The sequence below is a fragment of the Bufo bufo genome, chromosome 5 (genome assembly GCF_905171765.1).
Source record: "Bufo bufo chromosome 5, aBufBuf1.1, whole genome shotgun sequence".
Classification (NCBI taxonomy): Eukaryota; Metazoa; Chordata; class Amphibia; order Anura; family Bufonidae; genus Bufo; species Bufo bufo.
Genome location: NC_053393.1, coordinates 396,665,742 through 396,688,903, shown reverse-complemented (window position 1 = coordinate 396,688,903; position 23,162 = coordinate 396,665,742). Strand labels below are relative to the sequence as shown.

The 23,162-nt window shown below is 41.0% G+C and overlaps 1 long non-coding RNA gene across 1 annotated transcript in view; it reads right to left on the bottom strand.

Moving 5' to 3' along the window:
- Positions 1–23,162, bottom strand: part of LOC121002122 — a 309,140-nt gene that overhangs the window by 51,771 nt on the left and 234,207 nt on the right. The window contains exon 3 of the long non-coding RNA XR_005779224.1: positions 8,640–8,742. This is a non-coding gene — a long non-coding RNA (uncharacterized LOC121002122). The remainder of the gene's footprint in view (positions 1–8,639; positions 8,743–23,162) is intronic.

Genomic DNA, 23,162 nt, shown 5'->3' with positions numbered 1-23,162 from the left:
GTAAGTGTAACGGCCAATATGGACTAAAATGTGTATGGCCGTGTCTGCAAAATGATCGTTAACCACATGATTAACTGCTGTTGAATTTCAACTAAATTCTATTTTGTTATATTTGCAGACTGTGCCTACCAAGGCTCCATTCTCCTGGGCAGCACATGTGCAATGTCTCACTAGTCTTTCTCTGCCCACTAGTGGCTCGCCCAGCCACCGGAGTTGCCTGTTTGTTAGTTGCTGCAGGCCACAGCCTGGTTCTTGCCTTCAAGGCCTTTTTCCTCTGCTCATAGGTCATGTGTGCTCCCTCTGGCTCTTAAAGGGATAGCACATGCACACCCTAATTCACACCAGCCAATGGCTAGCCAAATTGGGATACTTAAGGCACCTTCCCCTTTGGTAGGGTGTCTGACTAATAGGTTGTCTAGCTTGCTAGTTCCATGTAAACGTGCCATAGCTTCAGTTGTCTGCCTGTGTACTAACTTATGCCTATTTTCTGGATTTGACCCTGTGACCTCTGTCTGATCTCCATTTTGACTCTGAGCTGCCCATCCTGACCTCAGACTATTTACTGGATTGCATATACTCTGCATGCCCTGACCTTAGCTTTTCCCTGACTACGGTTCTACCTGATTAGTGCTCCACACCGTGGTGTCTTTTGACCTCCATGGGTTAGCAGATACCAGAGACTACTAGAGGTATCGTACTAGTAAAATCATTATAGCAAAGTCCAGATTCTTGTACAGGGGTTAAATTGTGAAAACAGGGGACTACCAGGATAACACAGTTAGGAGTAACCCCAAGTTAAATCTGTTCAGTGAACACAATGGTTCCACACCCACTGTGTAACATATCTAATGTGTATGGCCACCTTGGAGGGGTTCTCTGGGAATAATTATTGTTTTGCAAGAGCCCCCAGCCTGCCTCTGTAACAGAAGATTTATACTTACCTGCCCTCTGCGGCTCCGATACTCTGAGCTGTTTCCCGCATTGTCCATGTCCATCCGCTGAAGCATGGGCATGGTCACATGCTCCATTGCAGCAAATTACTGACTTCAGCGGTGGTGTGCTGCATGTGGGCACGTCACCGCTGAAGTCAGTCTATGGCTTCAGCGGAGCATGTGACTATCCCCATGCTTCAACTGAGGTAAACACAGTGAGGGGACTGGAACATAGACATAGGGAAGACATCACAGGGTACCGGCAGGGAGTAGGTAAGTATGAATCTTCCATTTATTAAAGCAGGCAGAACCCCTTTAAATTCCCGTTAGAAAGTGATGCTTATACTAATTCTGCTTTCTACTCATGCTATTGGCTGAGCAAGACCATACTGTTGCTTTCACAAAAACTTTTGTACTAAACTGTAGAAGCAGTGGCTTAGTCCAGTGGAGCGGGATGCTCAAAAGGAAGGGGACATAACCCCCTAAAATTTCTAGATAGATAATGCATACCGTTTTTATACAAGTCTGAGCAACTAATGCAGAATTATTCCTTATTCTTGCCAAATTCCATATTTAACAGTTATATTTTATATGATCTTTCTACTACTTACCACCCCACGATAAAAATATCAGATAACATGTTTTAATAGTTAAGGAATTGACAGTAAAAGTTTAACATATTCAAGCAGAAAATCCTGATTACTTTTCTTCTCACTGAACACAGAATTGTCGAAGAATCTTTTGGATCATGACACCTGAGGTCAGTAAACATATTGTTCACACTGATACATTGTCTACTAGACCACATGACAAAGTGCCTCCTACCTGTACCTCAGAGGAACGAATTATATCGCTCCAAGGGAATACTAGATAAATCATATTACATATCTGTGATCTCAGCACTCTAAGGATCAAACTATTCTCAGTAATTCTTCAATGACCTTCACAACTTGGAATTTTAATCTCACATATGCCATTTGCTTTAATACATGCAGTCCACAGTTTAAAATTATGTCTCATCCGCTGACCCCACGAGTAAGTTAAATATAGACATATTCATTGTACGTCTCCATCAGCTAGGAAGTTAGATACTTGCGTATGCCTATTAGGGTAAAACATTAACAGTATATCTTTATAAAGCAATAGCATCAACTTACTTACCTTAGTTCCAGAGGGGACCCTGAAGGTTCCTCTTCCCCATGTGAGGTTGCTTGTGCAGTAAATGAAGCATGATAGGTGGGCAGCCCTGCTAATGGCATTGTACTGTGGCCCCTAAGCTATAAGTTATGCTTCTGTTAGTGACAGCCTCTTTGCTGGGGGGGGGTGAATAGGAGTCTATGTTATTACTTAGGCAATGCACGGGCACCGACCGTGGGCCAGCCGCATGTGGATTGCGACCTGGTCCGCAATCCGTCCGTTCCGCAAAAAGATAGGACAAGTTCTATCTTTTTGTAGAACGAAAGCACGGAACGGAACCCCATGAAAGCACTCCGTAGTGCTTCCGTTCTGTGGTTCTGTTCTGTTCCGCACCGTATCCCCGGATTTGCGGACTCATTCAAGTGAATTGGTCCTCATCCGTGATGCGGAATGCATGCGGCCGGTGTCCCGTGTATTGCGGACCCACCGCAATACGGCCACAGGGGACACACCGTCGTGTGCAAGAGGCCTTACAGATAATTATCCAGTGCCCCTTAAAATTAAAGGACACTATTGCAAAGGAGCATTAAACCACATTTTCTCCATGAATATCAGCTGTGAGAATGTCTTTTCTGACTGACTGAAATCTTTTCCATATGTCAGAAATATAATAAGTATTCCTCTCTAGTGATAATTGTTATTGGTATTAACGTAGCTTGTAACATATTGCTAGAGAAGCGGTCTGCATATTGTGCTCTAAAGAATTAATATGGACAGGATAGCAACATTGATAAAATGTAAAGTTTGGAACCCTTCAGAATTTTCTATATTTCTGCATAAATTTGACCTAAAACTACATCAGATTTTCATATAATTCCTAAAAGTAGATAAATATAACTAATATAAATCAAACAAATGAGTCAAAAATATTAGACTATTGTGGAAAAAGATCTAATATCACATCTGTGAGTGGCAAAGGTATTTGTGCTCATCTTCTTCAGTGACATCAGATAGCAAGTATGTGATTGATGGGGGGATTGATAACATGCACAGAAGATCTATAGCTCTCCTTTTGTCCTTGCAGCCTATCAGCCCTTAGCCACCTACCCAATGCACATAACACAGTAGACTTACTGCACTACATACATATATTCAATGTACAGCACCTCCACTAGCCTATGTTCATATAAAAAAACTTGAAAGATTATTAAAGGGGTTCTGCACTTTGTTTAAAGTGATGATCTATCCTCTGGATAGATCATCAGCATTTGATCGGCAGGTGTCCGACACCCGGGACCCCCGCCGATCAGCTGTTTGAGAAGGCAGCGGTGCTCCAGCAGCGCCGCGGCCTTCTCACTGTTTACCGCAGGCCCAGTGACATCACAACTAGTATCACTGGCCTGGGCGGGGCTAAGCTCTGTTCACCTGAATGGAGCTTAGACCCGCCCAGGCCAGTGATACTAGTCGTGATGTCACTGGGCCTGCAGTAAACAGTGAGAAGGCCGCAGCGCTACTGGAGCGCCGCTGCCTACTCTAACAGCTATCCAGAGAATAGATCATCACTTTAAACAAAGTGCAGAACCCCTTTAAAGAAACTCCCCATTTATTATTATAGACCTGATCAGAGCTGAGAGGACTTCTAGGTATAGAGGAAAGCTCGCCAGTATACTCTTTTCCCCAGGATCTACCTTCTCAAAGATGCTGCAGGGACCCCCATTTTCAATCATCTTGTTGCATCTTGCTGCTGTGTGAGCAGGTAATATTTGAATGTATCAGTACGGTGGGCCCCCAAAATATATTTTACTGGTGGGCCCTAGGCACCCCAGTCCCCCAGATTAGTGGAATGATGCAGTGATATTTGACCTTTTCTAAGCTTCTCCCATCTGTACACAGGATGTTTGAGTTCCTGGTCACTTTGTACTAAGACCCCCTTCCTTCCAAAATACATATTTTGGTGAGGCAGCCAGCTCTAGAGTAAGTCCTGGTTGTTCCAAACTTCTTCCATGTCTCTGGGCGCTACAGGCATTTTTTTCCTCCCTGTGGCTTGGTTTTTGCTCTGATATGCATTATCAGCCCTGAGACCTACATTTTATGTGTCATAGCAAAAGGTTTGAATATTTATGTCCAGACAAAATGGCAGTTTTTCTTTTTTAATAAATTTGCAAACATTTTAAAATTTCAAAGGGATAAGTGGGGTAGACGGCTCTACTTTTCAAGCAAATGATAGAGGTGCAGGAGCTGCTAAATCTGACTCACCCAGTCAGAGTAGTGGAGATTGAGAAGAAAAGAGATAAGCAGGCACACTCTTATATGGGTCAATCTATTTTAGTTTATTTATAGTATTTAAATATTGTTGTAATGATAGAATAATTTAAAAAATATATATATTAAAAAGTATATAAATGTTGGTAGTAAAATATTAGATAAATAGGATCAATAGTCCAAAGATGAGAGTCAATGAAAAAGTCCTTTAGAGTAAAAATAAACAATAAAAAGTAAAAAAAATAAAACAAAATGGATAATAGCCACTAGGTAAAAGATTGGATGCAATGGATGATGCGCCTTTTATAATAATGCTCCTGTTTGTGGGATAGTTTTTCATAAATCGAATGAAGATATTCGGTGATAGTCTATGGTCTTGTATTGGACCAGGAATGATCTTCTTTGAACTAAGACTTTGAGGTGTAAGGAACAGTATATATGTAGTACAAATAGCTGTATTATTGTACGGTACTGTGGGAAGAAAAGATGCTCTGTGCCTCAATGCGGCGTCCCGCATTGTCTCTGGCTGCAGAGATCACTTACCCACCAACCGGCGCTGTTGTGACAGATCCTCCAATGACGGTCGGCTGTTCCTGGGAGAATTTGCGGAGTCCAACAGGATTTGGTGTAGTCTTCGTCGTACCTCGTGTTGCCTGGGGCGCCGGGGGCGTGGTTCGCGCGTTTGTAGTGTGACTCGGGTGGTCACGTGATCGCGATCTTTTCAATGTCTTTTCAGAGCGCTCCTTTTGGTATAATTAAGATGGTACACCGTAGTTAGTGTTGTGAGAATCCTCTATAGGCTTCTTAAACACGTTTCGGGAGACTCTCCCTTCACCAGTATTAACTTTGTCTACATGAGACAAATGAGACAATCCCTTAAAGTGGCTGCTGGAGTGCTCCAGGACCCCAGGGGTGTCTGCACTGTAAGCCTGCTGTTGGGGCACACTAGAGTAGCCCTAACAGTAGCCTATGTCATACTGAGTATAATCTACAGTATTAGCATACAGGAGCATGCTAATACATTATAAACATGAAATTAAGTTATAAAACAGTAATCTCATAATGGGATTTTAAAAATGTTATACACAAAAAATATCGCCACCATTTAGTGTAAAATACATGCACACATTAAATAAAAATTAAAAAAATACACCTATTAGGTATCCAAAGACCATCATAACCTGAAGAATTTAATTACCAGGTTATTTAGTGTGAAAGGTGAATGGCATAAAGAATAAACAACAAAAACAATGCCAAAAATGTTTTTTTTTTCTATATTTATGCAGCAAAATTGTTTTATAAATTGTACTTTAACTTATATGCATCCCTGAACAATGCCAAAAAATATATCATTTCTCCTGCATAAAACAAGGCCTAAAACAGCCACATGTTTCTGGTCTTTAAGGCCTTTTCATGCCTGGTCATTAAGGAGTTAAGGAAGACACCAAAACAGTAATCCCTTAAGACTGTTGAAGAGCTACTGATATTGATGATTGTAGGATAGGTCATCAGTCCTTGCAGCCACCAGCACTGGAGCTAGCACTTTAAATGGAGCCAGAAGTCTAAGTGAATGGGAGCAAAGTTGTAGTAACCAGCATGGCCACTACAACAGTTGTGCTTCCCAACCCACTAAAAGTGCTAATCCTGGCTCCAGAAGTTGCAGGGAACAGTTGATCAGTGTGGGTGCCAGATGTCGAACCCCTACAGATCTGGTATTGATGACCGTATAAGTCATCAATATCATTAACCAGAAAAAGAAACTCTTTTAAGTTATATAGAATATCAATCTATATGAGGGAGCATTAGTGATGCATTATTAATAATAAGAGTTTTTGAGGTATCCTTAATTAAAGCAGTTACTAGTAACAAGTTTCAAAAGCTTCAAAGCCCCAAAATAAAATGCTTGCATGAATTATACATTACAGCTCTCTGAAAAAGAAGACAAGTTGCTTCTATTATTAGCTAAAATACTTGGCACAAGCAAAGCAGAGGAGGTTACAAGGACATAAACAGTACGAACCAAAACTCAATCCAAAAAATGAAAATTACAGTACAAGATGTGCATGGAGAAAACAATCCTCATCAGAGCTTCCTAGTCACAAAGAGACAATTAGCTTTTAATATCTCACACAATTAGAAAGCTTAATATGACAGTTTTGCAAATAAATAAACACAATCTGCAAGGAAAATGAAAAAAAAGTGGAGAGATGGAAATAGAACTTTCTTTTTTTAACCCATAAAGGGACTTTGGACCATGATTTGTAGCAAAAGATGAGTACTGCAGATAGGGCATCCAAGTTGCTGCTTTTTATTTTCCTACTGCCCCTTGTTTCCTCATTTCAGAGTTTAAAGCTTCACTGAAATACATGGTCAGGTCTGCTGTTCATGCGCACAGGAGTCCTCTCCATTATGCTACCACAGCACAGCAATCTGCACTGTGCTCCATGTCAGCATGGCTTCCAGATATTGATGACTTATCCTGAGGAGATTTCCTATGGATAAGTTTACCTTAGGTGATATACCTGTATTGTCAACATATTGACTTATTATATCACCAAGATATGGCAATAATGGACAATTCCTATATGATATTTTTGGCAGTCATCCTCACTTGCCTACTGAAAAACTGTACCTGTCAATCATATGAGATCTCTTCAGCAGGAGTTAAGCCCCATTTACATCACCTGATTGTCTGGAAAATTATTGTTAATTAACACTCAAACCCGATAATTGTTCTGGATAAATGTATCGCCAATCATCTGAAAAATGTGTAGGAATGAAATCTACAGCAATTTGAAGCTGCCATAGATTTCAGTCATTATTTGCTCCTAGTTTCTGGCGTAAATAATGATGAATTAGCCGGAGCCAACGGCCTTTACTAACACTGCATCCTTACCACTTCCCTTTTTAAAAATTGGCGAGGAAAGTGTAAAATGCTAATCGCTATTAGAAAAGTCACAGTTGCAATTACATTGAAAAGTCGCAAAATGGTGTAGGGGGAATAATGAATTTCCCCCTTCATGTTTATCACTTTACACAAGGCCTACCTGAATAGTGGATCCTCTGGGTTGAGAAAAAAGGTGTGAGAGAAAACCAGTATGTATTAGCAAAATCATGAGCCGAACTTCATAGTCAAATTCAGGCAATAAAATATTCCAAACAGACAAGGTCAAAGGCAATCCAGATGAATCCAAGCACCACAGAAACTAACGAACCTAACTGCTCAGGCAAATAGCAGTGGAGAGGGGTCCAAAACTAGCCATTGAGCTCAGTACTCAAAAAAGTTAAGGACTGTTTAGTTGCTGAATTGGATGGGTCAGATGTTATGCAAGCGGGTGTGGACTCACTGCACCACTGACTAGCTATGCCCTGGAGGGGCGTAACTAAGCAACTACCTGGTCTTCACTAGAGCCTCTCATGGTGAGGATAGGCTTGGGCCGTTAGGGTAGTTGACAGGTGCCACTCCAGAGCAGTCCCTGAGTCAGTGGCAGCTGACCAGGGGGTCAGAGATACTGGTGCAAGCACCGTGGGGAAGGACGTATTCAGGAAGTCCGAAGTCAGGGCAGGCAGCAATACAAGCAAGGTCTGTAAATTAAGTCCAAGGTAAGGGGCAGGCGGCAAACAAGCAAAATCCGATAATTGCAAAGCAGGGTCCTATACACAGCAAAGCAGAACTTCAAAAACACCTTCACACCAGGAACTAGACAAGCTAGTGACCATGAGTTGCTCAGGTATCTTCCTGGGGTAGGAAGCGCCTTTAAATACTTCCTGCAATCAAGCCATAGGCTGGTAAGACAGAGGGCTTGTACATGCTGCCTCAGAAGTGAGGAGAGACACACTCATGCAAGCCCTAACAAACAGTTCAGGTCTAAAGCAGGAGGTAAACTCTGGCATGGAGCACAGATGCAACAGTTAAGCTAGCTGCGGCCCGAGCTTGTTAGTATGGTGCATGGCAGCAGGAGGGAAAAAGGGAGCCCGTGCGTTTAGGGGCAGCGGCGCCAGCATGGACCACTGGGCTAACATCAGATAGCATACTAGAGTCAATAAGCACATATGGCAGAGCTAACTTTGAAACATGGCCTGCTCTCAGCAGCGACGGATGCAATGGCAGAGAATTGGACAAAATATTATGGTCCAACCCTGGCATAATCAATATTTGTCTTACTTTTCTTGTCATATTTGTCTTTAGATGTAGAACTTCAAATTACACTTAAGCATAACTCTTAAGAATTACTGACAAAATTAAAGTAAATCTAGTACAAATGGAAAACTCAGATTCTGAACCATTCAACTCAAAATATTACTTACCGGAGTTTCTATATGCAGAAGTCTTTAAGCATCTTCTTGCCTTTCGTGAGAAGTCATGATGTCACCAACCCCTTAACCAGCCAAACTGGAAAAACTGAATCACCTGAAAAATAAAACAATATTTGGTTAAAGGATATTACTAGCAAGAGTATTTCTTTATAAAGATGACTAGGTGGCTTATGCACTAGTCCCTGCTGATATTAGTGGCATCATGGGATTTTACATTATCACTGCAAGAGAAAACTATTGAGATAATCACATATTAGGTCACTAATATTTCATCAATTATTACAATATCTGTAGACAAGCAATTGTCAGCTATTGGCTGAACAGCATGCACGTTTATTCAAAGGAGTATTCCAGTGGAAAACATGTGTCACCTATGCACTGAATAGATAATAAATATTAGATCAGTGTGGGTGTGACCACTTGAATCCCACCGATCACTAGATTATGGAACCTTAGTCCTGAGTCATTGATCAAGCATGCATATTGCAACTCCATTTAACTCCATGAGACTAAGAAAATTGTCAATTGCGACCATGGCAACTGAGCAGTTATTTACCAAGAGAGGGGCACTTCTGGTGACCCAACAGCCTCCCCCCTGCAATGAGATCATGGGAGCTGTTTAGTTGCTATGGCAGCCTGAGGCCTTCTGAAGGCTCAGAGGCCTAAAATAGTTAAGTTCCTACCAAGTATTTATTAGGCACGCATTGTCCAATAGACTGCAATGGTAAACCATTACAGTCTATGGTATATGTGATCTCATGGCTGCAAGTTGAAGTCCCCTAGGGGAACTAAAAACAAATAAAATAAAAAATCTAAGATCATTGGCATTGCACTATTGAAAATACTTAGCCCATATGGTGAAAGACATAATGAAAATGAAATTAAAATGGTCAAATCGCCATTGTTTTGGTCACTTCAACTTCCCAAAAAATGAAAGTGATCAAAAATTCATACAAGCCCCAATTTAAAAAAAAATAAAAATATAGATCACCCTAGCAACATATATACGTAAATATAAAAATGTTAAGGATGTCAAACTGTGGCAAAGGAAAGACATTTTTTCTAAGTTTTTTATTTCTTTTTTTCAAATATTAAAATATAAGTACAACCATAGTTTTTTAGTAAAAATCATTTTTTTCAATTGGTCTTTATTAAAAAATGTGAGCCCCTATCACTGTACAGCCTTGAGATCTTTAGTAGCATAAACTGTATTTTTACTGTTTCCCATCAGGCAGTTCCTTATCTCAGATCTCTGACATTCTTATCTTACTGTTAAGCCCCTTTCACACGAGCGAGTTTTCAACGCGGGTGCGATGTGGGAGGTGAACGCATTGCACCCGAACTGAATCCGGACCAATTTACTTCAACGGGGCTGTGCAGATGAGCGGTGATTTTCACGCATCACTTGTGCGTTGCGTGAAAACGCAGCATGTTCTATATTCTGCGTTTTTCACACAACGCAGGCCCCATAGAAATGAATAGGGCTTCGTGAAAATCGTAATGGTTATAAGGGAAAATAATAGCATTCTTAATACAGAATGCTTACTAAAATGCTGATTGAGGGGTTAAAAACTCACCCTATCCACTTGATCGCGCAGCCGCCATCGTCTTCTTTCTTCTTCTTTCAGGACCTGCAAAAGGACCTTTGATGATGTAATCGCGCTCACCATGTGGTTGGTGACGTCAGCGCAGGTCGTGCTTAAAGGGAACCTGTCATCAACTTTATGCTGCCCATACTAAAGGCAGCATAAAGTAGAGACAGGTGAGCTGATTTCAGCGGTCTGTCATTTAAAAGTTAAAAGTAAGTTGCTGTCAATAACCAACATCACAATCATTGCAGACTGGGCCTGGAAAAGAGTCACGGCCACCTGAGAAGAGTTCTGGTTATTCATGAATTCCTGCTCTCCTGCCCACCTGCTGATGATTGACAGTCTTCTACCTAGTTTTCTCCCTTTCTCACTAGGAGAGAACTGCCAAACATCAGCAGATGGACGGGGAGAGCAGGAGATTATGAATAACCATGACTCTTCTCAAGTAGATTTGACTTTTTCAAGGCCTGGGCTGCAATGATTATGATGCTGGTTCTCGGCAACCACTTACTTTTAGCTCATGAGTGACACACTGCTGAAATCAACATTTCAGTCACTACTTTATGCTGTCCTCAGTGAGGTCAGCATAAAGTTGATGACAGGTTCCCTTTAATGAAGATAGAAGGTGAGCGTGATTACTTCATCAAAGGTCCTTTTGCAGGTCCTGAAAGAAGAAGGAAGACGATGCCGGCTGCGCGATCAAGTGGATAAGGTGAGTTAATTTATATTTATTTTATTAACCCCTCAATCGACATTTTAGTATGCATTCTGTATTATGAATGCTATTATTTTCCCTTATAACCATTACGATTTTCACGAAGCCCTATTCATTTCTATGGGGCCTGCGTTGTGTGAATAATAAAATAATAAAATCTACATAACACCGAATCCGAACTTCAGTGAAGAAGTCCGGGTTCGGGTCTGGGTACCACATTCAGTTTTTTATCACGCGTGTGCAAAACGCATTGCACCCGCGCTATAAAAACTGAACAACGCAATCGCAGTCAAAACTGACTGAAATTGCGTGCAAACTCCCACGGGTTTCCCGCAATGCACACGTCACGAGCAAATCCGGGACGCCCGTGTGAAAGAAGCCTTAAGAATGTGGCTTAAATATGTTTATGACCTTTTAGTAATTTAATGATAAGGTTTAATAGATGACCGGCACAAAGTGAAAGTGAAAGTAGGATTCACACGGCTAGCCAAACAGTTAATTCTTTGTGACAGAATGGTTCAATATTTTTAATAAAGACCAACTGAAAAATTATTTTTTAGCCAAAAACTTGTAAAATTCAACCATACAAAATGCCTCCCCAAGGTGTACACAGCCTTTAAAGAAACACGCCTATAAAATCTTTATTCTTTGATCCATTAGAAGGGTACATGATGTAAATTGTAGTGAAGGTAATCTTCTTACTGACTATATTTGTGAGTTATTACCTCCCTTCTGATCCTCAGCTGTGTCATGTGACCAGCACTCTGATTTCCAACTGACACAGGAAGTCACTTATTTCTCTAAACATTCTTATGAGACTCACATTGAGGCTTCCATAGGAATACACAGGAAAAACTGGCTTCCTGTCCACACACACGAGTGTTGGTCACATGACACAGCTGAGGATGAAAAGGGAGGTTATAACTCACAAGACACTCAGTGGTAAAAAGATTACCTTCACTACAGTTTACATCATGTACATTTCTAACAGGTCAGAGAGTAAACATTTTTATGGGAGTGCTTCTTTAAGTAAAAGTGGGGGGGGGGTGTAAAAATGGCACAACACTGCAGAGGCTTACATGTCAATTTTGCACACATGGCCAATAAAGCCAGTAATTGGCTGCAGCAGTCATAGGAATGGCATGTGATCACTCCTGGTCAGGGACTAGAAAGATAGTGACAAGAGCCAGATACTTAAACAGTGGGACTTTTAAAAGGGGAATGACTCTGACCTCTACTTATTTTTTCTGCTTGGTCATACAACCCCTTTAATTATATTTATTTAGTCTAAATATTAACTATATAGAAACTAGTTTTGAAGGAATCAAGCTTTGGCTCATAGATGGAGACCTGTCTCTGTACAGCATTATAATGTATTGCCTCAATGGAGGCAAAATTTGTTTCACCCGAAGTTGCACAAGACTGCGATGACTGAATTTGGTAATCAGTTCAACATCTTTCAAAACATTTCAAATTCGGAATCTGAAGTTGGGCTTGGTACTGGCTGGTACCACTGTATCAAACTCGACTTCAGATGATGCAATATATTTTAATACTGCATGGAGACAGGTCTCCGGACAGCATTAAACAAAGTGTTAAAATGAATCAACTTCAGATCTGTGATCCGAAGTTCAATTTGCTCAACACTAATAGAAACAATGCAGAGCAAGTATTTTGGTATCAGCTCTAGTTGCCAAAATTTGAACTGATAAATAACCACCACAAATATCATAATTGTTAAATTTAAAGGGGTTTTCCAGTCCTTTTATACTTAAAGCTTATCCCAATATATAGGCCATAAATATCTGATCTGCAGGGGTCCAACACCCCACACCCTTGCCAATAATTGTTTGGAAGCAACTCCGGTAGAAGTGGTTACTCCATTCACTCGGAGTCGGAGCCATGCTGCAGTAACCATCTCCGACCACTACACGATGGAAAGATCTTTGTAATTCCTGTGCAGTCTACCGGCACTCGAGCTATTCCAGAATAGCTAATTAACAGGGGTGCAGGGTGTTACACCCCCATTAATCAGATATTGATGGCCTATTCTCAGGACAGGCCTTCAATATCAACAGGCCTTCAAGATTACAGGAAAACCCCTTTAAATTAGACAATTATGAAATTACTGGTGGCTAGTTATCAGTGTAAATTTTGACAACTATATCTGATACCTATGCACTAAATCCTGGTTGTTGTCATCTTCTGTACACTAAATATGTTGTGCATTTGATACTAGAAGCATACTAGAGTAACTGACATACTTTGAGAATATTCTGGTATATGCTGGGTTTCAAGTCCCTTAGCATAGGTCAACAGTATACAAGGACTGGACAACCCTGTTAAAGATGGATTTACACAGGATGGTTATGCCACGTGTGAAAAACAGAGATATCTTAACATATTTATACACAAATTACTGACTTCAATTGGGCAAAAATGTGTGCATAAAATTCTAATCCATGCAGCATGGCGATGAATTTAAAAATATATCTCTAAACTTATTATACTCTATACTCTTCCACCAGTTGACCACAGTTGACTGCTTCCCTGATTGGATTTTGGTACCCAGATTGTCCAAACATGATAAAAATTAATTAAAAAAATTAATTTAGTAACCACAACTTTTATCATGATCCGGCAGAAATATCAGCAAGGTCAATTACTGTAAACTCAACCTGCTAAGAGCTGGTTTAACATTTAACTGTTATTATCTTTAATTTTAACAGCAAATAAAAGCACTATCGTTAACCAGAAAACAAAGAAATAACTGGAGGAAAGTACAGGGGAAACTCGAAAAATTTGAATATCGTGCAAAAGTTCATTTATTTCAGTAATGCAAATTAAAAGGGATTGCATTAATGCAGCTTAAAATTGAATTTTCCAAAAAGGTTCAATATTCTAGGCTCAAAGTGTCACACTCTAGTCAGCTAATTAATCCATACCCCCTGAGCAAAGGGTACCTGAGATTGTGACTTTGGGGTTTCATAAGCTGTAAGCCATAATCATCCAAATTATAACAAATAAAGGCTTGAAATATCTCGCTTTGCATGTAATGAGTCTATCTCATATGTTAGTTTCACATTTTAAGTTGCATTACTGAAATAAATGAACTTTGCACGATATTCTAATTTTTCGAGTTTCACCTGTATATGATATTTGAATGACTCAACGGAATAGTAATTCAACTTTATGGTTAAATATATTTGAGATTTATATCAATAGAGATCAATATTTTCCAGCATAAAGGTCTTATTCTTTCATGGGTTGAGTAATGAGACGTGAAAAGGTAATTTAATAATTTTATGTCCTCAGTACCTTTATCGGGTACTTTTCTTGGCAGCATCTTAAATGGCATTTGGTCTATTTTAGTCTTTGACTAGTGATGCAATCTTTTTATAATCAGGTAAGAAGAATGAATGGCATGTAAGCAAAATTAAATCAGTTGTCGAATAATAGAATACAAATACTGCTATTTTTAACATTGGGAATGGTTGTCCACATCTTTTTCAGTGAATGATTTCAGAAATGATTCTCATTGCCGCAGTTATAATTCAATAGATGGCACTTTTCCCAGTCTGTAGGAAGGGTCTCACAATTATAATTTGATCATGGAGTGTCCCTTGGAATGCCACACAATCAGTTTGTTATTGGTGCATGAACCCATGAAGGTGTTCATTTCCCTTAAAAAGAAGCATTATATGGCATCCATTGAAACTAACAGGTCAACTGTTTAAAGCATAGATATTCTGGATACATTATGCTTAATGGTAGTCTGGGTCAGATGGAGAAGAAAAGAGAAAGAGAACAAATACGATCAGATACAAAAGGTACCGCTGTGTCAAATCCTCTCTAATTATTGTGTGTAATTTGTTTTTCCTGAATAGTTTGAATTGTGTTTAGAATGATTGACTGTAAAGATGAAAATTTCCAGGGGGGCGGCACACTCATGAAACATTTCCATTTGGGCACACCAATGTGTTAAAATGTCCCCAGCATAGGGTCCTGGAAGAGGATTCCTCCACTATTAACTTAGTATGAACAGAATTTAACAAGGAGTGGAATAAACAAGACAAATATCCCGACAGTGGCAGATTTCCTGCAACAGCAATGGTGGGTTGTCCAACCAAGCAACATCATGATGAGTCTGGTGTTTGCAATGAAAAGCTGGGGTTATGCCATTATTGATGTAAAAAAAAAAATCAGACAACATATAGCACATGACAATACCTTTCTAACAAAGCTAGAACCAGCCCTGTACCTCACATGGGTTCAGACATTTCCACATTCACTGCTCAAATTGCTCTGCTAAATTCTGTTCAGGCTGGCAGCTTAGCTTGGCACAGCTTCTAAGGCTACTTTCACACTCACGTTTTGCGCGGATCCATCATGGATCTGCAAAAACAGATCCGTTACAATAATACAACTGCATGCATCCGTCATGAACGGATCTGTTTGTATTATCTGTAACATAGCCAAGACGGATCCGTCATGAACTCCATTAAAAGTCAATGGGGGACGGATCAGTTTTCTATTGTGCCAGATTGGGTCAGAGAAAACTGATCCGTCCCCATTGACTTACATTGTGCGCCAGGACGGATCCGTTTGGCTCAGTTTCGTCAAGCCGACAGCAAAATGGTGCAAGCAGCATCTTGGTGTCCGCCTCCAGAGCGGAATGGAGACTGATCGGAGGCAAGCTGATGCATTCTGAGCGGATCCTTTTCCATTCAGAATGCATTAGGGCAAAACTGATGTGTTTTAAAGCGCTTGTGAGAGCCCACGACAGATCTCACAATCGTAAAGCCAAAACGCGAGTGTGAAAGTAGCCTCACAGAACATACGGCTGGTGGCAGTTGAAGATTTAAACGTTCGACCAGCTCAGTGAGAAGGACAAAAAATAAGGAAAAGAACAAACAGCAGGTGGCGCTATACATATACATTTAATTGATTAGTTCACTGGCTATACTCAGTTTTGAATTACATGCAATTACAAAAGTATTCAGATCCAGATGCAGTTTTGAAAAATTAAGGATATGTTTGGTGAAACAACTGCTTTAAAAAAAAATAAGATACAAACTATATTTGCTTATGTCATGTTTTTGAAATCTTTGAATAGAAAATGATCATTCCTAACGCAAAAAAAACCTAAACAAAACAAAAAAAAAAAATGCTTGTCTTTGTGATCAACACATAAAGGTGTTTGGAGATTCTTCACAAATTACTTTACCCTGATCCTGAAAAAAAAAAAAAGTAAATTGGTTGGAAATGTCAAATTTACATTACACAAAAAGATGAAAATCTTTTCCAGATAAAAGGCTAAATTTAAAGGATTTGTGTGCACATTTTGTTCTACCCACATCAAAACAGTGGTTTTTGATATAGAAAATATTGTATTTTCCCATTTACAGAGCCGAGGTCTGGTACAAAAGACTATTGACAAGAATGTGCAAAATCAAAGAAAACTTTCTCCTGCATTTCCTTACAGATAATACAATCTGGTCGACAACATTAACTTGCCTCAGAACTGTGAAATGTGAACAAATCTGCCATAATTGAGGGCAAAATAGGGCAACTGCCTTCAAAAATAGAGCTATATTCATTAGCAAACCCTATTAAAAAAATTGCATAAAAATGCATGGCAATTGTGTAGATAATGGTATGTTTGTTACGACGGCAGATAAAAGCCATCTTTTGCTCAGTTGCTCACTGACTAGAAAATACATTCTGCAACCCCACCTCCAGCCATAACATTGTCTTCAATCAGCTAAACAACTATTTCTCATAGATCCCTCAATTAAATTTAAAATAAGAAAACTAAATCTCTCATAATGAGGGACCTGAGATTAACAACTGGCCAGAATATTCTTTCTTATTTTTGAGGTTTTTCATTGCATTTGGTAATATAGAGTCATGAGAATTTCCCCAAAAATATAAGTAAATATAAATTCTTAAGTTGTCCTCTTGTGTGAAGATGCTGACAATTCTATTCAGGCATTTTTTACTATCTGTTTCAAGGAAAGCTGGGTGTCAACTAACATGTCTGCCTTTACAGGGATTAACACACTTTTCCCACACTCCTGAATAGCAAATCAAAATTATATATCAGTTGCTATTTTGCCAGAAACTAGTTTGGAAAATCTGTTTCAGCCCTTTAAACCCTCGAAAGCCAAATTGGTTGTCATCAAGATGAACAAGAAATAGATATAACTACCGTATTTTTTGCCCCATAAGACACACTTTTTCCCCCCAAATGTCACTGCGTCTTATAGGGCGAATACCAATGAGTATTTCCTTTACGGAAGTGCTCATTAGTACAGTAGGACCAAGGAATGGTGAATACAGTGCCTCCTGGCCTGTCAGTACTAAACGCTTCATGGTCTTCTTCTGCCGGCACCGCACGCTGTGCTGTGACCTGCGCAAAGCACAAGGATGTGGATGCAAGGATGTAACCTCACACTATGCGATGTAGGGTCACAGCACGGTGTGACAGAAAGAGCGCTGGATCTCAGGAGCGACGTCCAGAACAGGAGAGGTGAGCTCATTTTCCTTTTTTTTGTCTGATCTAAAGTCTGAATAACATTGGAGCTCTGACCTGGGGTCGAATTAGCATTGGAGGTCTGATCTGTGGTCTGATCTGAGGTCTGAGCTGGGGACTAATTAACATTGGGGTCTTATCTGAGGTCTCATTGGGGCTCTGAGCTAAGGTCTAATTAATATTAGCGGTCTGATCCGAGGTCTCATGGGGGGTCCTATTAACATCAGGGGTCTGAATGGCGGTCTGCGCTGGAGTTTAATTAACATTGGAGGTCTGATCTGAGGTCTGATTGTGGGTCTGAGCTGGGGTCTAATTAACATTGGTGGTCTGATCTTAGGTCTGTTTGGGGTTCTGATTAACACTGGGGGTCTGATCTGAGGTCTGATTAACATTGAAGGTCTGATTGGGGTTCAAATCTGAGGTCTGATGAAAAAAAATATTTTTTTCTTGTTTTCTTCCTGTAAAACCTAGGTGCGTCTTATCGGGTGAAAAATACTGTAATCATAAGCTGAACTGAATACACATTTTAAATGATCACTTAGGGCTCTTTCACATAAGCAATAGGGAACATGTCAGCGTCTGTTCAGTGAAAACTGATGTTTTTTATGTAAGTTCAATAGATTTTATCTGCGAGGGTTTCCTTCTTTTCCATCTGGAATGCATCCATTTTGCATCAGATTTTCTCGTGCATGAAGAAAAAACTAAGAATAGTACTCAGCATCTCCTAGCAGGCATCATTGAATACGACATTGCATCCAGATGCCTTCTGTTTTTTACACAGTCCCATTCATTTCTATGGGGTAAGGGCACAAAGACGATCAGTGAAAAACAATGCTCATGTGCAAATACACATTCAGTCCGGATGCTGTCCATTCTCAAAAAGGAAATATGGTTGACAGCTGACTCCCTGAGTCAGACAATAGGTAACGCTCTAATAGCCCAAGATGCAGTAAGAACCTCAGTTAGTGTGAACAGAGTCCAATAGCAGACATGGTGGTGAGAAGTGATATAGCAGAGAAGACTGGAGTAAAGGCAGCAGCTGATGATGATGATGATTGTCAGAGACAGAAGCTTAAGCGAGGTTAGAATGCCGGTATCAGATAGTAACGTGGTACAGAGGATCAGACAGGCTCAGGGTCAGACAGGTCCAGTAGTCGATGCAGGCGGCAGGCAAACAGAATGGCAAACAGGCTGGGTCAAACACAGAAGATCAGAACACCTTTGCTTTACTGATAGTAACTAAACGCTCAGGCAACTTCCTGGAAGAGGAAGCTGCTTTATAACCTAACAACCCCACCCGGGGGTCGTTCTGGGAGGCAGGAAGCATGCAATTCCAGAAGCATAAATGACAGGAAGCGGCAGGCGCACGCCCCTATGGGATGCCAGCATGGGATGGAGCATGGAGGCAACGTGGCCGCATGATGTGTCTGGCAGGCATGCATCTGCCACATCTGGCGGAGTGAGCAGCAGTCACGAGGCAGGAGATGCTGGGGATATGATAAGTGAGACAGTGGAAGTTATGCCAGAAGGCCCAGGCCTAAAAGTGGCAACTTCTTCTGCCGGCACCGCACGCTGTGCTGTGACCTGAGCAAAGCACAAGGATGTGGATGCAAGGATGTAACCTCACACTATGCGATGTAGGGTCACAGCACGGTGTGACAGAAAGAGCGCTGGATCTCAGGAGCGACGTCCAGAACAGGAGAGGTGAGCTCATTTTCCTTTTTTTTTGTCTGATCTAAAGTCTGAATAACATTGGAGCTCTGACCTGGGGTCGAATTAGCATTGGAGGTCTGATCTGTGGTCTGATCTGAGGTCTGAGCTGGGGACTAATTAACATTGGGGTCTTATCTGAGGTCTCATTGGGGCTCTGAGCTAAGGTCTAATTAATATTAGCGGTCTGATCCGAGGTCTCATGGGGGGTCTTATTAACATCAGGGGTCTGAATGGCGGTCTGCGCTGGAGTTTAATTAACATTGGAGGTCTGATCTGAGGTCTGATTGTGGGTCTGAGCTGGGGTCTAATTAACATTGGTGGTCTGATCTTAGGTCTGTTTGGGGTTCTGATTAACACTGGGGGTCTGATCTGAGGTCTGATTAACATTGAAGGTCTGATTGGGGTTCAAATCTGAGGTCTGATGAAAAAAAATATCAGATAGTAACGTGGTACAGAGGATCAGACAGGCTCAGGGTCAGACAGGTCCAGTAGTCGATGCAGGCGGCAGGCAAACAGAATGGCAAACAGGCTGGGTCAAACACAGAAGATCAGAACACCTTTGCTTTACTGATAGTAACTAAACGCTCAGGCAACTTCCTGGAAGAGGAAGCTGCTTTATAACCTAACAACCCCACCCGGGGGTCGTTCTGGGAGGCAGGAAGCATGCAATTCCAGAAGCATAAATGACAGGAAGCGGCAGGCGCACGCCCCTATGGGATGCCAGCATGGGATGGAGCATGGAGGCAACGTGGCCGCATGATGTGTCTGGCAGGCATGCATCTGCCACATCTGGCGGAGTGAGCAGCAGTCACGAGGCAGGAGATGCTGGGGATATGATAAGTGAGACAGTGGAAGTTATGCCAGAAGGCCCAGGCCTAAAAGTGGCAACCAACACTATTTTTAATCCAATATATAAATATGCCATTAATGTGTAAAAATAGTAAAATGTTAAAAAAAAAGCTATAGTGCCAGGTCTGGGGCGCTCCAGTAATTTAGGATTTATTTATCTCTATATATGGCATCCTATTACCATACTGATACTGTTGGTCCCCTGATGAACCTTTGATTATCTAGAAGGGGAAACGCGTTGGAACATTGTAAGCTGTGTCAGAAAGTGATAGGGCTGTATATAGATTAAAGGTTACGTTTTAGGAAGTTGCCCTCAGTGATGTATGTTTTACCAGGTCATGTGACCCAGAAGATTGGCATAGAAACTGGTTTGTCATCACGAGTAGTCATTGGTACCAACATTTTGATTTAGTAAAAATAAAATCCATAGGGCTTTCAGAGCACTGTGCTAAGCCCTGGCTGTAGCTGGAAACTACAGGGTGGGCCATTTATATGGATACACCTTAATAAAATGGGAATGGTTGGTGATATTAAGTTCCTGTTTGTGGCACATTAGTATATGTGAGGGGGAAAACTTTTCAAGATGGGTGGTGACCATGGCGGCCATTTTGAAGTCGGCCATTTTGAATCCAACTTTTGTTTTTTCAATAGGAAGAGGGTCATGTGACACATCAAACTTATTGGGAATTTCACAAGAAAAACAATGGTGTGCTTGGTTTTAACATAACTTTATTTTTTCATGAGTTATTTACAAGTTTCTGACCACTTGTCACAAAATGTGTTCAATGTGCTGCCCATTGTGTTGGATTGTCAATGCAACCCTCTTCTCCCACTCTTCACACACTGATAGCAACACCGCAGGAGAAATGCTAGCACAGGCTTCCAGTATTCGTATTCAGGTGCTGAACATCTCGTATCTTCACAGCATAGACGATTGCCTTCAGATGATACGAGATGTGCAGCACCTGAAACTACGGATACTGGAAGCCTGTGCTAGCATTTCTCCTGCGGTGTTGCTATCAGTGTGTGAAGAGTGGGAGAAGAGGGTTGCATTGACAATCCAACACAATGGGCAGCACATTGAACACATTTTATAAGTGGTCAGAAACTTGTAAATAACAATAAGTTTGATGTGTCACATGGCCCTCTTCCTATTGAAAAAACGAAAGTTGGATTCAAAATAGCCGCCATGGTCACCACCCATCTTGAAAAGTTTCTCCCCTCACATATACTAATGTGCCACAAACAGGAAGTTAATATCACCAACCATTCCCATTTTATTAAGGTGTATCCATATAAATGGCCCACCCTGTATATAGTAGATAGTCAGCAACTTCACACTGTAGCCTTCGGCTGTAGCTTCCGGCTCCATCCACTGCAGAATTTCCAGCGCCGGCATCTGCCTTAAACAGTCGGGGTGCCATGTGTCGGACCTCTATCTAATATTGATGATCACCCCAGAAAACTCCTTTGAAAGGTGAGTCATTTTGATGCCTAGAAAACACCCTTTAAGTTGCCTCCTTATTAGGAGGAAGTTTTACTTCAGCGGGATATTTATTCTGAGTATTTAATTTTCAATTAACCAAAGTTAAATTACAAAATGCTGCACCTTGAGAAACTAGAACAATTATTGCAAAATAAAAGCAATTTAAGAATGAGAATGCCATAATTCTGCATATCTGGCCTCTACAATAAGGGAATAGAAAAGACACAAATCACCACGTATAAACCTGGCCTAAGGGAAATGTAATATTTTTGCTCTGTGTATTGATTTAATCAATTTCACCACTTTATCTGCAAAGCTGGTCTGGTCAGATGAACATAAATATGGAATTTTAAAGGTCTGGGAATAGTGAATGTTATTGATTGTTGCTTATGAGCAATTATCCTTGCCTACAATCCTCCTGCCTTTGCAAAGTGTCGATTTTCACCCACATGTTAGTTAGTACAGACTGGGTGGTCTTCTATCAATGTGGGGCTTGAATAGTTCTACAAAGCAACACATGTAAACAAATGTAGTAATTGGAATTGGCTGTGGTAACCCTTACCTTTAGATGATGGGATGTTTTAAGAAACAGACATAAACCACACCGAATGGATAATTAATTGAAGGGGTTGTGCAGTTCTAGTACATTGATGATCTATCCTCAGGAAAGGTCATCATTATCAGATAGGCAGGGGTTCAACTCCAGGGACCTTGCTGGAGGCTGTGGCCTTCATGTGAGTTCTGCAGTCTCTTCACTGTTTAACTGCACACCGTCTGCTCAACCTGCGGCCCTCCAGCTGTTGTAAAACTACAATGCCCTGCTGTAAGCAGATAGCTGTAGGCTGTTCAGGCATGCTGGGAGTTGTAGTTTTGCAACAGCTGGAGGGCCGCAGGTTGAGCATGCCTGGTCTAGATGGTAGCAGCAGTTTAGTGTAACTACAACTGATTGTCCTATTCATGTGTACGGGATGAGCAGCTGTAGTTACACTGCACCGCCGCTGTGATCTACATGGTGTGCAATTAAATGGTCTGAAGAAGCTGCAGCACTTGCACAAGCACAATGGCCTCTTCAAAAAGATTATCAGTGGGGGTCCCGGTGGTCAGACACCCACTAATCTGATATTTATTAATTTTATGAACTTATATAGCGCTACTATATTCTGCATCGTTTTACAAACATTAGTGTCATGCTGTCCCCAATGGGGCTCACAATATAAGTTCCCTATCAGTAGGTCTTTGGAGTGTGGGAGGAATCCAGAGTACCTGGTGGAAACCCACGCAAAAATGGGGAGAGCATACAAACTCCATGCAGATGTTGTCCATGGTCAGATTTGAACTTAGGACCCCAGTGCTAACCACTAAGCCACCGTGTTGCCCATTGATGATTTATTATGAGGATAGGTTATCAATGTACTAGCACTGCAAAACCCTTTTAACCAACCTATTCTTCATATATCACATTTAATGCAGTTACACAAGGAATCTGAATTCATCAGTATGTTGGCCACAGAAACTTGACCTATTTTAACCTCTTAAGGACATAGGGCGTACAGGTACGCCCTTGTGCCCTGGTACTTAAGGACACAGGGCGTACATGTACGCCCTGTGTATTTTCGATCACTGCCGT